Below are 15,617 nucleotides of genomic sequence, written 5' to 3'. Positions count from 1 at the left end.
CACACTTTCGCTCTGCATGCCACACCCATTCAGGCCCATGGGACGCAGCTGACCAACAATAGTTATCGCCTCACAAAGTGCACCATTGCACTTAGGAGCCTTGAACAGATTTATGTTTGAAAAGGAATGAAGGCTGATTCTCTAGGGATGTAAGTATGTTCTCTTACAGCTTTTTTAACAGAGACTTTCTGTTTCTGTTAGATGACCCAATAAGCTCATGTTGTGCTCTTCACTCCTGGTCTTGGGGGTTCACACATGAGGGGCAGGGTTTTGTTCCTGTCCAGTTGCGTGTGTCCTCTGTGTTTTTTCACCAACACACGATTCAACAACTCAAAGGCTTGATAATGATTTGATTAGTTGAATCCGGTGCTGGGATAGGACAAAAGCCTGCACACCCTATCGGTCTCCAGGAGTATAACACCATCCTTCCTCGAAAAGCTGTTTTACATTTCACTTTTGACAGTTGAACTGTCAGCCCCCCCCCCCCCAATAAGCTGGCAGGGGAGGAAACGGCAAAAATCTTGTGACAGGATGTGCCTCTATTGTGATCGTTTGCTGATTTCGGCAGGCCTTTGATGGTTAAATCTAGATTGCTGGGACCGAGATGTCCCCGAGGTCGGGCCAGCAGTTTGCTCTCTGATCACTCGTGTGTGTGTGTGTGGAGATATGCTGCCGCCTTAATTGAATTTTGCCTCTCAAAATAACTGTGACATTACTGTAGGGAGATATTCCGAGTGGCCTCGCTCAGAGAGAAATAAAAAAGAAAACAGCGCAGAATATAAGGGAAGGAATGATCCTCAAAATCGATTGAGTGAGACGGGGGGTTGGGGGGGGGTCGATTGAGCGTTGGAATTTCACCGTTCAGCTATGCATCTTGGGTAGAGGATTTCAAATTCCAACATAGGTCCTGGCTTTGACCCACAAGTTACTGTTTAGCACTCTGAGGGCTATGTCAAGTTATGGTGCAACACAACACCAGCAGGACCTCTTCTGTGGCTGATAGAAGTGTCCTTTACTCAGGATCCTTAGCTTCCAGGTCCATAAACCTTCCGTTATGTCTAGATCAGAGACGTTTACAAGGACTGTTTTGTTCTTCTGCAGGCATCAAATTCATACCCACATCATTACTGACCTTGTAAAGGATAGGGGATAGGCCATCATTACTAACTGACCTTAAGGTTTTCAATGGTAGTCTTTGGGCTCTGGTCAAAAGTAGTGCACTACATAGGGAATAGGGTACCATTAGAAGTAGTGCACTACATAGGGAATAGGGTACCATTAAAAGTAGTGCACTACATAGGGAACAGGGTACCATTAAAAGTAGTGCACTACATAGGGAATAGGGTACCATTAGGGAGACATTCCACTTCTCTTCTCTTTTTATATTTAAGGGGAGAAACAGTCAATTACAGTCGTCTCCCCCTGACCGACCTGTGCGCTCATCAAAGCTTTATACAGGATGGAGGGTTTATAGGGTACGGAGGAAGGGAGGGGGGATGGAGAGAGGCTCCAGGAGGGTGTATTATTCATGGTATATCCTGAACGTCCCCCTTCAGCTGACACCAATGTGTTCTGAGTCACTGAGAGGAAGCTCACTAAGTCTTTCTTAGTTTTTATGTTTTATCAAAATGTCACCAAACATACATATTGGATACAAATATAACACAAAAAATATATATATTTTTACCTCCAGATGACAGACTGTGTCCTTCCTATTGGCATTTTGGGGTATATACATGTATGGATGTCTGTAGTGGACTTATATTGATACACTCATAGTTCATAGTTTACTCATAGTTAATCCACAATAGTAAGCTAATTGACAGAGGGATAAGAAGGAAGCCTGTAAAGAATACAAATACTCCAACAAGGCACTACAGGAAAACTGCTAAAGCAATTCACTTTTTGTCCTGAATACATGGTGTTATGTTTGGGGCAAATCCAATACAACACATTACGGAGTACTTATCTCCACATTGTCAAGCAAAGTGGTGGCTGCATTATGTTATGGGTATGCTTGTAATCATTAAGGACTGGGGAGTTTTTCAGAATAAAACAAATCAACAGAATGGCTCTAAGCACAGGCAAATGTCCTAGAGGAAAACCTGGTTCAGTCTGTTTTTCACCAGACACTAGGAAATGAATTCGCCTATCAGCAGGACAATAACCTAAAACAAGGCCAAATCTACATTGGAGTTTCTTACCAAGAAGACAGTGAATTATCCTGAATGGCCTAGTTAAAGTGTTGACTTAAATCTGCTAGAAAATATATGGCAAGACTTGAAAATGGTTGTCTAACAATGATTAACAATCAATTTGACAGTTTGAAGAATAATGGGAAAATATTGTACAATCTAGGTGTGCAAAAATCTTAGACTTACACAGAAAGACTCACTGCTGTAGTTACTGCTAAAGGTGATATCTGAGTTTGTTTTATTTTGCCGTTATGGCATTTTGCCGTTATGGGGTATCGCTTGGAGCAACTTAGAAATTTGACATTTGGAGAAATGTGATTAAACGTCCGAATCTGAAGTCAAATTGGTAAAACCGTGAGATGTTGTTGCAGCCATAACTGAGAGAAAGACGTCCTGTTCCTCCTCTAGTTTCCTGCAGCCAGCTGCGCTGTTCAAACATAAGCCTGTTTTCACTTTACGACCTTTGACCTAATGCTATAGTGCCGCTCCCAGTTGATTTGCTTGGTGAGGTAAAACTGGGGAAGGACACGCACACACACACCTGGGCTTACACACTCCTCAAACAACGAGGACAGAAGTACAAGTAATACTTCTGTCCTCGCTCACAAGTTCCAAAATGACAACAATGGTACAATAAAGATGTACCAACGAGGACAGTAGCACAGCAGTGAGTTTGTGTCAATGCAGTACATGTTGAGCGCCCTTCTCAATAGAGCTGCATCATCAAAGAGAAGATGTAGTCTTTGACTTTCAGGTCCCTTAAATCATTCAGTACTGAGACCTCCCACTGCAAACAGAAGTTTACTTGAACTCCCACGCTTGTCTGACAACATGGAGCACAACCGTGTGTCCCACATCTAGTGTTCTCCTTGAGCCAAAGAGTTGACACATTGTTTGCCTCTGATGTTAAGTGGGGGGAATTGAAAAGGGTTGGTTGTTTCAGTGAGGTCATGGACTGAGATGGTCACAGATGAAAGACGGGCCTGAAAGCGTCTGCTCCACTTCTGTGAGCTACACATGAACCTACGTGAACCGTGAGAAAATACATTCACACAGAACAAATTGTAATGCGAGAGGACGCATGTGTGTACATGTGTCTCAATGTATCCTTTTACGGTATTTCCGTGTGTGTGTGTAAGGCCAAAATCAAGACCAGCTGTTTTAATATCCCTCTGTTTTCCCTCATCATTTCTCTTCATGACGCAGTTTACTTTTCCTCTCTGTCTTATCTGATCCCAAACTCGCGCCCCATTCACTGTACGCCCGACCGAACAACTACCCACACTCCCCTGCTTCCTCTAGCCTCTGTGGGAGTATGAGCTCATGGGGCAAAGGCAGTGTCACCGATGAATAATATTGATAGAGCGATGTTTGCTTTTAAAAAGCGCTGGCAGGTTGCGTACTTGGGAATATTGATTCTGGAATGGCTGGTGGAGCAGGGGAGCAGAGTTCATCTGAATCAAGAGCTGTTGGCCCCAGACAAACAGTGGACTGAGGCAAACAACAGGTTGGGCCTGCTATGGGCAGCTGGGTCCTATATAGAAAGTCAGCAACATACACAGACATGCACATGCACACACATACAGCAGACACACACAATATTTCACACATGTACAAATGGGCTGGTGAAGGGTGTCTTAGATTGATGGCTTTAAAAAGAATTTGACACCTGTTTCTGTTTGTTTATGGGACTATACTGACTCCTCTGTACACACATGTAGTGTAGAACACGTGGCTACACAGATGACTTGAAACACAGTAAGAGAAATGCCTAAATATACATAGGGCAAGTCATACAGTATCTGTCCTTGCTGCCCCCCACTCTCTCTTTCTCGCTTTCACACACAACAGGCCGATGGTGTGTATTATGCTCTCTGATGTAGTTCCCAGTAGGAAACCTGGATTGTTTTGGCAAGCTAATATCCCATCTCCCTGTGCACAAAGGGGACTCTGACGCCACAGCCCTTTGAACCTGCCTGAGAGATCCTACTGTAAGCGCTGTGGTAGTTGCACAAAGGCCAATTTGCAACTCCACTGCGCCCTACTGCGCCTCAACAAGTCCGATTATGGCGGCACACCTTCCCATCCTCCCTTCTGCCTCACACATCACTCGGTCTTCTTAAGAACATACTTCCTTCCTCGCTGCAGTCTGTCACTTTTTACTGCTGTTACATCTTCCCCCACACACTCTTTTTTTTCCACATTCACAAAGGAGAATGGTAGTTATCAGAACTTGAGCCCCCACCCGTTTTTACGTCGACGTCAACCTTATCTTGGTAGCTGCTCTGGGTTTTAATTAAGCATAATTCTTCTTTTGTTTCTCTTCCCCTGTGTGTGTGTGTGTGCGTGTGTGTGTGCGTGTGTGAGTCTTGTATAATAATTAACCAACTGTATACCTGTAGGACGAGTCTCTAGCTTGACTCATCAAACACAGCTAGGACAAGAGTGCAAAGGTCGCTCTTCAACCTCCCATGTACAACTGTGTGTGTGTGTGTGTCTGTGTGTGCACATGCTTTTGTGTGCACATGCACGTGTGTCCAAGCACTCCCTAACCCATCCCAGCAGGCCGAACAGCTCTCCTACAGCTAGTGCAACACGACACACTTTGCAAAGCCACAAGCCCATGTGAGTTAAACTGAGATAGCTAAGTAACTATACATTTTCACTTGATTATGGATAAGTTCTTCTTTTGAACAGAAGTTCAGAACTCTCTGCGTAGCGGCCGTCATGTATCTTTAATGGTACCTTTTGATTAACCTATTTTATCTCCCCGTTTCAATTCCACCGGAGTCGGCAGGAAGTCAAAAGAGAGGGCCACTTCGCTGAATAATGATTGGCTCCGGCTCTGCTGACTGCCGCAGTGGAATGCTAAAGAGAGAGCGTGTCATTCCCAGCCCAGTAGTGGGGATTGGGTTTGGTGAAAGGGAGGAGGATTGTAGGGGAGTGAGAGGTGAAGAGAAGGAACCCGTCCCTGCTTGAAATTCCGAGTCGCTCCGATCGGCCTCTGTCCAAGTACTCCTCCGGAGTAAATAGGCTCATCCTCGGAGAAGGCAATATGGGATAATTAAAAAGTGGGTTGATGAATAGAGGCATGGTCCACCCCTTTACCCTCCATCTTCCCTCCTACTCCTTTTTGACCAACCCCTTTTTCCCGGCTGCCGTAGTGATACTGTTAAATCACGGAAGCCCACCCCCTCATCCAACCCCCCCTCCTTCCTTTGTTGTGATGTTTTTGTTTTGCTCTCTATTCCCTCCTTCTCTATTCCCTCCTTCTCTATTCCCTCCTTCTCTATTCCCTCCTTCTCTATTCCCTCTCTCTCCTGCCCTCTCGGAGTCCCACACACATTTATCAGACCTCAGTAGGAGTTGGCTAGGCCTGCTGCTGTGTGGTTGTGCTGTGTTCTCTCTCCTCCTCCCCACACTGCTGACCTGACCTCTACAGAGAGAGAAACGGAGCATTGATCCGTCCATTCTAATTTAGCTGAACTAGGAAAGTTTGTCTCAAAGTAAGCACCAAATCACGATTCTGTGGAGTACGTGCCTTTGTGTGTATATGTGTGTGTGACCATGCTAAAAGGACTAAAATACTATCGCAGAACACATACAAAGAGAGGTAAAATGGAGAGACAGTGAGATGAGAGAGCAGAGGAATATATACTATATGAAGTGAAGGCCGAGACTGATCAAAGTGAAACATTTGAAGAGAGTATTTCAGAGCAGGCGTGCCACCCTGCCTCTCTGTTGAGATGGTGCCGCTCACCTAGCTCGTTGAGACCCCTGGTGCTACCCACCTAGCTCATTGAGACCCCTGGTACCGCCTTCCTAGCTCGTTGAAACCCCTGGTGCCGCCCTCCTAGCGACCCCTGGACGCGCCCACCTAGCTCGTTGAGACCCCTGGTGCCACCCACCTAGCTCGTTGAGACCCCTGGTGCCGCCCTCCTAGCGCGTTGAGACCCCTGGTGCCGCACACCTAGCTCGTTGAGACCCCTGGTGCCGCCCTCCTAGCTCGTTGAGACCCCGGTTGCCGCCCTCCTAGCTCGTTGAGACCCCTGGTGCCGACCCTCAGAGCTCGTTGAGACCCCTGGTGCCGCCTTCCTAGCTCGTTGAGACCCCTGGTGCCGCCCTCCTAGCTCGTTGAGACCCCTGGTGCCGCCCTCCTAGCTCGTTGAGACCCCTGGTGCCGCCCTCCTAGCGCGTTGAGACCCCTGGTGCCGCCCTCCTAGCTCGTTGAGACCCCTGGTGCCGCCCTCCTAGCGCGTTGAGACCCCTGGTGCCGCCTTCCTAGCTCGTTGAGACCCCTGGTGTCACCCACCTAGCTCGTTGAGACCCCTGGTGCCGCCCTCCTAGCTCGTTGAGACCACTGGTGCCGCCCTCCTAGCTCGTTGAGACCCCTGGTGCCGCCTTCCTAGCTCGTTGAGACCCCTGGTGTCACCCACCTAGCGCGTTGAGACCCCTGGTGCCGCCCTCCTAGCTCGTTGAGACCCCTGGTGCCGCCCTCCTAGCTCGTTGAGACCCCTGGTGCCGCAAGCCTAGCTTGTTGAGACCCCTGGTGCCGCCCTCCTAGCTCGTTGAGACCCCTGGTGCCGCCCTCCTAGCTCGTTGAGACCCCTGGTGCCGCCCTCCTAGCGCGTTGAGACCCCTGGTGCCGCCCTCCTAGCTCGTTGAGACCCCTGGTGCCGCCCTCCTAGCTCGTTGAGACCCCTGGTGCCGCCCTCCTAGCTCGTTGAGACCCCTGGTGCCGCCCTCCTAGCTCGTTGAGACCCCTGGTGCCGCCCTCCTAGCTCGTTGAGACCCCTGGTGCCGCCCTCCTAGCTCGTTGAGACCCCTGGTGCCGCCCTCCTAGCTCGTTGAGACCCCTGGTGCCGCCCTCCTAGCTCGTTGAGACCCCTGGTGCCGCCCTCCTAGCTCGTTGAGACCCCTGGTGCCGCCCTCCTAGCTCGTTGAGACCCCTGGTGCCGCAAGCCTAGCTTGTTGAGACCCCTGGTGCCGCCCTCCTAGCTCGTTGAGACCCCTGGTGCCGCCCTCCTAGCTTGTTGAGACCCCTGGTGCCGCCCTCCTAGCTCGTTGAGACCCCTGGTGCCGCAAGCCTAGCTTGTTGAGACCCCTGGTGCCGCCCTCCTAGCTCGTTGAGACCCCCTTTGCCGACCCTCAGAGCTCTTTGAGACCCCTGGTCGCGCCCACCTAGCTCGTTGAAACCCCTGGTGCCGCCCTACTAGCTCGTTGAGACTCCTGGTGCCGCCCTCCTAGCTCTTTGAGACCCCTGGTGCCGCCCTCCTAGCTCGTTGAGAACCCTGGTTCCGCCCTCCTAGCTCGTTGAGAACCCTGGTGCCGCCCTCCTAGCTCGTTGAAACCCCTGGTGCCGCACGACTAGCTTGTTGAGACCCCTGGTGCCGACCCTCGGAGCTCGTTGAGACCCCTGGTGCCGACCCTCAGAGCTCTTTGAGACCCCTGGTGCCGCCCTCCTACAGTAGCTTGTTGAGACCCCTGGTGCCGACCTCCTACAGTAGCTTGTTGAGACCCCTGGTGCCGACCTCCTACAGTAGCTCGTTGAGACCCCTGCTGCCGACCTCCTAGAGTAGCTTGTTGAGACCCCTGGTGCCGACCTCCTACAGTAGCTTATTGAAACCCCTGGTGCCGCCCTCCTTGCTCGTTGAAACCCCTGGTGCCGCCCGCCGCCTAGCTCGTTGAGACCCCTGGTGCCGCCCTCCTAGCTCGTTGAGACCCCTGGTGCCGTCCGCCTTGCTCGTTGAGACCCCTGGTGCCGCCCGCCTTGCTCGTTGAGACCCCTGGTGCCGCCCTCCTAGCTCGTTGAGACCCCTGGTGCCGCCCTCCTAGCGACCCCTGGACGCACCCACCTAGCTCGTTGAGACCCCTGGTGTCACCCACCTAGCTCGTTGAGACCCCTGGTGCCGCCCTCCTAGCTCGTTGAGATCCCTGGTGCCGCCTTCCTAGCGCGTTGAGATCCCTGGTGCCGCCCTCCTAGCTCGTTGACACCCCTGGTGCCGACCTCTCACAGCTCGTTGAGACCCCTGGTGCCGACCCTCAGAGCTCGTTGAAACCCCTGGTGCCGCCCTCCTAGCTCGTTGAAACCCTTGGTGCCGCCCTCCTAGCTCGTTGAGACCCCTGGTGCCGCCCTCCTAGCTCGTTGAGACCCCTGGTGCCGCCCTCCTAGCTCGTTGAGACCCCTGGTGCCGACCCTCAGAGCTCGTTGAGACCCCTGGTTCCGCCCTCCTAGCTCGTTGAGACCCCTGGTGCCGCCCTCCTAGCTCGTTGAAACCCCTGGTGCCGCCCTCCTAGCTCGTTGAGACCCCTGATGCCGCCCTCCTAGCTCGTTGAGACCCCTGGTGCCGACCCTCAGAGCTCGTTGAGACCCCTGGTTCCGCCCTCCTAGCTCGTTGAAACCCCTGGTGCCGCCCTCCTAGCTCGTTCACGCTGATGTATTTCCTCCTGCTAATAGAGTGCATTACCGAAGGGAAGAAATGACTGCTTAGCAATAGCCTTTTTTAAAATATTCACCTTGCAGTACCTCAACCTAGATAGTAGTTCTCATTGGTGTTTGTGCGTGTGTGTCCATGTGTGCGTTCGTGTGTGTGGCCATCAAATCCCCCAGTGCTAATCAGATCTGCAACCACAAAAAAAAGAGGACAAACGACAGATACCGCCCTCTCTCGCTCATCTCTCCATCCCTCTGTCTCTGTCACTTGGAGGCTGATCTGTGCAGTCATCAATAGGACAGGCAGATTGGAGATTGATCTACTGTCGACTGATGCGAAGGTAACGGTCTCCTTTAGCAATTTTACGAGAGAGAGACCCCACCCCCACAATCGACTATGAGCCAAGGGGTAGAACAGATGGAAAGGGGATAGAACAGAGAGAGGTTATTTCCCAATTGACCACATGCTAGATGTAGAGAAAGGTGGAGTAGCAGGACTTTGACTCTGGATGTCCATGCTCAAACTGCAGTATGCTGTATGACTGAGCGGTCTGCCTATATCAACAGTAGGCAGTGGACCCTGACCTGACACGGTGTGTGTGTGTCTGCACTGTGACTGATAGCATTGCTCTGTCCACCCCAGTGCCTCCCTGAAAGTCAATGGAGAACGAGATGATGTCCGCAATGCATCCACCGGCCCACATCAGAGAGCACTGGGGCCTGATAAAGAGGGTTATAGGTGTGTGTGTGTGTGTGTGTGTGTATATATAAAGATTTCATTTGTGTATGTGTGTTCCAATACACACAAACATAATATAATTAAGCAATAAGGCCCGAGGAGGTGTGGTATTATGGCCAAAATAAACTGAATACCAATGTAATTAGAGCAGTAAAATACATATTTTGTCATACCTGATCTGATATATTACTGCTGCCACCTTTTGCAGCAATTACAGCTGCAAGTCTCTTGGGGTATCTCTCTATAAACTTGGCACATCTAGCCACTGGGATTTTTGTCCATTCTTCAAGGCAAAACTTCCCCAGCTCCTTCAAGTTGGATGGATTCTACTGGTGTACAGCAATCTGTAAATCATACCACAGATTATCAATTGGATTGCGGTCTGGGCTTTGACTAGGCCATTCCAAGACATTTAAATGGTTCCCCTTAAACCACTTGAGTGTTGCTTTAGCAGTATGCTTAGGGTCATTGTCCTGCTGGAAGGTGAACCACCGTCCCAGTCTCAAATCTCTGGAAGACAAACAGGTTTCCCTCAAGAATTTCCCTGCATTTATCGCCATCCATCATTCCTTCAAGTCTGACCAGTTTCCCAGTCCCTGCCGATGAAAAACATCCCCACAGCATGATGCTGCCACCACCATGCTTCACTGTGGGGATGGTGTTCTCGTGGTGATGAGAGGTGTTGGGTTTGCGCCAGACATAGCGTTTTCCTTGATGGCCAAAAAGCTACATTTTAGTCTCATCTGAACAGAGTACCTTCTTCCATATGTTTTGGGAGTCTCCCACATGCCTTTTGACGAATACCAAACGTGTTTACTTATTTTTTTTCTTTAAGCAATGCTTGTTTCTGGCCACTCTTCCGTAAAGCCTAGCTCTGTGGATTGTACGGCTTAAAGTGGTCCTATGGACAGATACTCCTATCTCCGCTATGGTGCTTTGCAGCTCTGATTAATGCCCTCCTTGCGTGGGCTGTGATTTTTGATGGGCAGCCCTCTCTTGGTAGGTTTCTTGCGGTGCCATATTCTTTCCATTTTCTAATAATGGATTTAATGGTGCTCCGTGGGATGTTATATTTTTTTATAACCCAACCCTGATCTGTACTTCTCCACAACTTTGTCCCTGACCTGTTTGGAGAGCTCCTTGGTCTTCATGGTGCTTAGTGGTGTTGCAAACTCTGGGACCATTCAGAACAGGTGTATATATACTGAGAACATGTGACAGATCATGTGACATTTAGATTGCAAACAGGTGGACTTTATTTAACTAATTATGTGACTTCTGAAGGTAATTGGTTGCGCCAGATCATATTTAGGGTCTTCATAGCAAAGGGTGTGAATACATATGCACGCACCACTTTTCCGTTTTAATTATTATTATTTTTTATTTTTTTTAAACAAGCTTTTTTTTTCATTTCACTTCACCAATTTGGACTATTTTGTGTATGTCCATTTCATGAAATAAAAATAAAAATCGATTTAAATGACAGGTTGTAATGCAACAAAATAGGCGAAATGCCAAGGGGGATGAATGCTTTTGCAAGGCACTGTATATGGCCAATATACCATGGCTAACGGCTGTTCCTCAGCACGACACAACGCAGAGTGCCTGGATACAGCCCTTAGCTGTGGTATATTGCTATTATAAAACTTGTTATAAACATAACTGGAGCAGTAAAAATACATGTTTTGTCAAACTGTGGTATACGTTCTGATATACCACAACTGTCAGCTAATCAGCATTCAGGGCTCGAACCACTAAGTTTATAATGATGTACTGTATGTAGGCTGTGTGTGTGTGTGTGTGTGTGTGTGTGTGTGTGTGTGTGTGTGTGTGTGTGTTTGTTTGTAGCCTGGGTGTGTGGTGGTACGTGCCTTTGTGTGTGCCAGTGAATTGGGGCCAGCTTTAATCAAGGTGAGATCATACTACAGTAAACCCCCTTGTCCTGTCCTGTCTCACCCTCCACTGGTCCTAATGAACTGTCCTGTCTCACCCTCCACTGGTCCTAATGAACTGTCCTGTCTCACCCTCCACTGGTCCATGTAATGAACTGTCCTGTCTCACCCTCCACTGGTTCATGTAATGAACTGTCCTGTCTCACCCTCCACTGGTCCATGTAATGAACAGTCCTGTCTCACCCTCCACTGGTCCATGTAGTGAACTGTCCTGTCTCACCCTCCACTGGTTCTAATGAAGTGTCCGGTCTAACCCTCCACTGGTTCTAATGAACTGTCGTGTCTCACCCTCCACTGGTTCATGTAGTGAACCGTCCTGTCTCACCCTCCACTGGTTCTAATGAAGTGTCCGGTCTCACCCTCCACTGGTTCTAATGAACTGTCCTTTCTCACCCTCCACTGGTTCTAATGAACTGTCGTGTCTCACCCTCCACTGGTTCATGTAGTGAACTGTCCTGTCTCACCCTCCACTGGTTCTAATGTACTATCCTGTCTCACCCTCCACTGGTCCAAGTAGTGAACTGTCCTGTCTCACCCGCCACTGGTCAATGTAGTGAACTGTCCTGTCTCACACTTCACTGGTTCATGTAATGAACTGTGCGGTCTCACCCTCCACTGGTCCTAATGAACTGTCCTTTCTCACCCTTCACTGGTACTAATGAACTGTCCTGTCTCACCCTCCACTGGTCCTAATGAACTGTCCTGTCTCACCCTCCACTGGTTCATGTAATGAACTGTGCGGTCTCACCCTCCACTGTTTCCCGTAATGAACTGTCCTGTCTCACACTTCACTGGTTCATGTAATGAACTGTCCGGTCTCACCCTCCACTGGTCCTAATGAACTGTCCTATCTCACCCTCCACTGGTTCATGTAATGAACTGTCCTGTCTCACCCTCCACTGGTTCATGTAATGAACTGTCCTGTCTCACCTTCCACTGGGTCATGTAATGAACTGTCCTGTCTCACCCTCTGCTGGTTCATGTAATGAGCTGTCCTGTCTCACCTTCCACTGGTTCATGTAATGAACTGTCTTGTCTCACCCTCTGCTGGTTCATGTAATGAGCTGTCCTGTCTCACCCTCCACTGGTTCATGTAATGAACTGTCCTGTCTCACCCTCCACTGTTTCCCGTAATGAACTGTCCTGTCTCACCCTTCACTGGTACTAATGAACTGTCCTTTCTCACCCTTCACTGGTACTAATGAACTGTCCTGTCTCACCCTCCACTGGTTCATGTAATGAACTGTCCTGTCTCACCCTCCACTGGTTCATGTAATGATGTAATGAACTGTCCTTTTCTCACCCTTCACTGGTCCCAATGAAAAGTCCTGTCTCACCCTCCACTGGTCCATGAAGTGAACTATCCTGTCTCACCCTTCACTGGTCCATGTAATGAACAGTCCTGTCTCACCCTTCACTGGTCCATGTAATGAACTGTCCTGTCTCACCCTCCACTGGTTCATGTAATGATGTAATGAACTGTCCTGTCTCACCCTTCACTGGTCCTAATGAAAGGTCCTGTCTCACCCTCCACTGGTTCCTCCACTGGTCCATGAAGTGAACAGTCCTGTCTCACCCTTCACTGGTCCATGTAATGAACAGTCCTGTCTCACCCTTCACTGGTCCATGTAATGAACTGTCCTGTCTCACCCTCCACTGGTTCATGTAATGATGTAATGAACTGTCCTGTCTCACCCTTCACTGGTCATAATGAACAGTCCTGTCTCACCCTTCACTGGTCCATGTAATGAACAGTCCTGTCTCACCCTCCACTGGTTCATGTAGTGAACTGTCCTGTCTCACCCTCCACTGGTTCATGTAGTGAACTGTCCTGTCTCACCCTCCACTGGTTCATGTAATGAACTGTCCTGTCTCACCCTCCACTGGTTCATGTAATGAACTGTCCTGTCTCACCCTCCACTGGTTCATGTAATGATGTAATGAACTGTCCTGTCTCACCCTCCACTGGTTCATGTAATGATGTAATGAACTGTTCTGTCTCACCCTTCACTGGTCCTAATGAAAGGTCCTGTCTCACCCTCCACTGGTTCTAATGAACTGTCCTGTCTCACCCTCCACTGGTCCATGTAGTGAACTGTCCTGTCTCACCCTCCCCTGGTCCATGTAGTGAACTGTCCTGTCTCACCCTCCACTGGTCCATGTAGTCAACTGCCCTGTCTCACCCTTCACTGGTCCATGTAATGAACAGTCCTGTCTCACCCTCCACTGGTCCATGTAATGAACTGAATGATCAGCTGGATGGAGGCCAACTCACCACTTCCCCAGATACATAGGGACCAGACCCAGGACATTGAGACCCAGTACCTAGAGACACAGATTTCAGTGTATGATGTGCAGGAGAAAGAGAGCTAGGGAGAAGACCCTTTGGAATAAGACCCTGCCAGAGCAGGAGAGAGAGAGCAATGCAGAAGACCCTTTGGAATAAGACCCTGCCAGAGCAGGAGAGAGAGAGCAATGCAGAAGACCCTTTGGAATAAGACCCTGCCAGAGCAGGAGAGAGAGAGCAATGCAGAAGACACATTGGAATAAGACCCTGCCAGAGCAGGAGAGAGAGAGCAATGCAGAAGACACATTGGAATAAGACCCTGCCAGAGCAGGAGAGAGAGCTTGGGAGAAGACAGCAGAAATGACTGGCCTCCTAAACAAACTTCACCCCTAGCAAATTCACAACCGAAACAGAGAAGGTCTACTGTGTGTGTGTGCGTTTTTTTGTGAGTGCCTGTGTTTGTGTGTGCATGTATGTTTTCCAGCAGTGTGTCCTAGCTTGACCTTACATTTTACCAGCGTCGGGACACAAAGCAGATCACCCCCATGCTCTCACGCTGCTGGTACAAATGTCCTGTTAAGTCTTCATCTCCGAGGTAGCCGGCCTTATTAATGCCATTACCCAAACATGAAAACCGGACAGAACACGTATTTACACTACCTCTCTCCCTCTATCCACATTCACAATCTAGCAGGCGATTTCTCAGATCACCTAGGCTGTGTCCCAAATGACACCCTAATCCCTATGAAGTGCACATATAGGCCCTGGTCAAAACTAGTGCACTATGTAGGGAATTGGGTGTAATTTGACACAGTCCATTTTCTCCGATTACCTGCGCTAGTTTTCAACCCAATGAAGGTAATTGAAGATAACACCATCTCAGTCTCTAGCCATTAGTGTGTCAACGGTAATAATGTCATATCTACTGTATTTGTGTCTTAATTGTCAGGGCACATTTAGGGGTGTTTATTGAGATGGAACTGTACGTTTGTTGGATGACAGGCGTCAACGGTGACACCGAAAACTGACGCGGGAATTTCTTTCCATTTGAACATTGTCTCCTGAGCACTGTATTTCAGTGAATTATTTTTGATGTTCAAATCAAATCAAAATATCTGGATGAGCAGCTTATGGTCTCAGTTAGAATCTCTTCTGCAGTTGAGAATGATTTATCTGCTGTAGAGGTATTGGCTGGAAGCGCTGAATCGCCCCCTGTGGAATTATCAATACTTATGATTACAGTTTTAACAAAGCACTTTTCATCATAAAGACATCTTAATCTCTGCAATTCTCAAATTAAACATAGAGAGGCTATTGAGCCGAACAAATCGTTTTTTTATATCCGTTTGTTCAAATGAACAAATCATTTTACGTGATTTGTGATTGCGGTTATTCCCTGCGCCTCTGTATTGCACCTAGACAGTCTGTTCCTGTTTGAATACCTTTACAATTCATCCTCCCATCCTTCCTCCCTTCCACAAGGTATTAAACTGATACAGGTGATTGAATACGATTTGGAGTGGCGTATATTATTTATTTTGTCAGAAAGGAAGGAACGAGAGAAGGCATGAATGAATGAGGGATGCATTTTTACATCATTAGAACAAATCAAATCAAATCAAATTTGTCACGTGCTCTGAATACAACAGCGAAATTCTTACTTACAAGCCCTTAACCAACAATGCAGTTTTAAGAAAATACCTAAAAAAAGTAAGAGATAAGAATAACAAATAATTAAAGAGCAGCATTACCATTACCATTACAGAGTCAATGTGCGGGGGCACCGGTGTCAAGGTAATTGAGGTAATATGTACATGTACCTAGAGTTATTAAAGTGACTATGCATAGATAAAAACAGAAAGTAGCAGCATCATAGAAGAGGGGGTGGGGGAATGCAAATAGTCTGGGTAACCATTTGATTAGATGTTCAGGAGTCTTATGGCTTGGGGGTAGAAGCTGTTTAAAAGCCTCTGGAACCTAGACTTGGCGCTCTGGTACCACTTGCCGTGCG

At 48.6% G+C, this 15,617-nt stretch overlaps 1 protein-coding gene across 3 annotated transcripts in view; it reads left to right on the top strand.

Moving 5' to 3' along the window:
* Positions 1-15,617, top strand: part of LOC129858322 (protocadherin-1-like) — a 374,038-nt gene that overhangs the window by 137,298 nt on the left and 221,123 nt on the right. The window lies entirely within an intron of this gene.

The sequence above is a fragment of the Salvelinus fontinalis genome, chromosome 6 (genome assembly GCF_029448725.1).
Source record: "Salvelinus fontinalis isolate EN_2023a chromosome 6, ASM2944872v1, whole genome shotgun sequence".
In the NCBI taxonomy this organism is placed as follows: Eukaryota; Metazoa; Chordata; class Actinopteri; order Salmoniformes; family Salmonidae; genus Salvelinus; species Salvelinus fontinalis.
The sequence above is the reverse complement of the archived record's forward strand: the minus strand, read 5'-3'. Positions and strand labels throughout refer to the sequence as shown.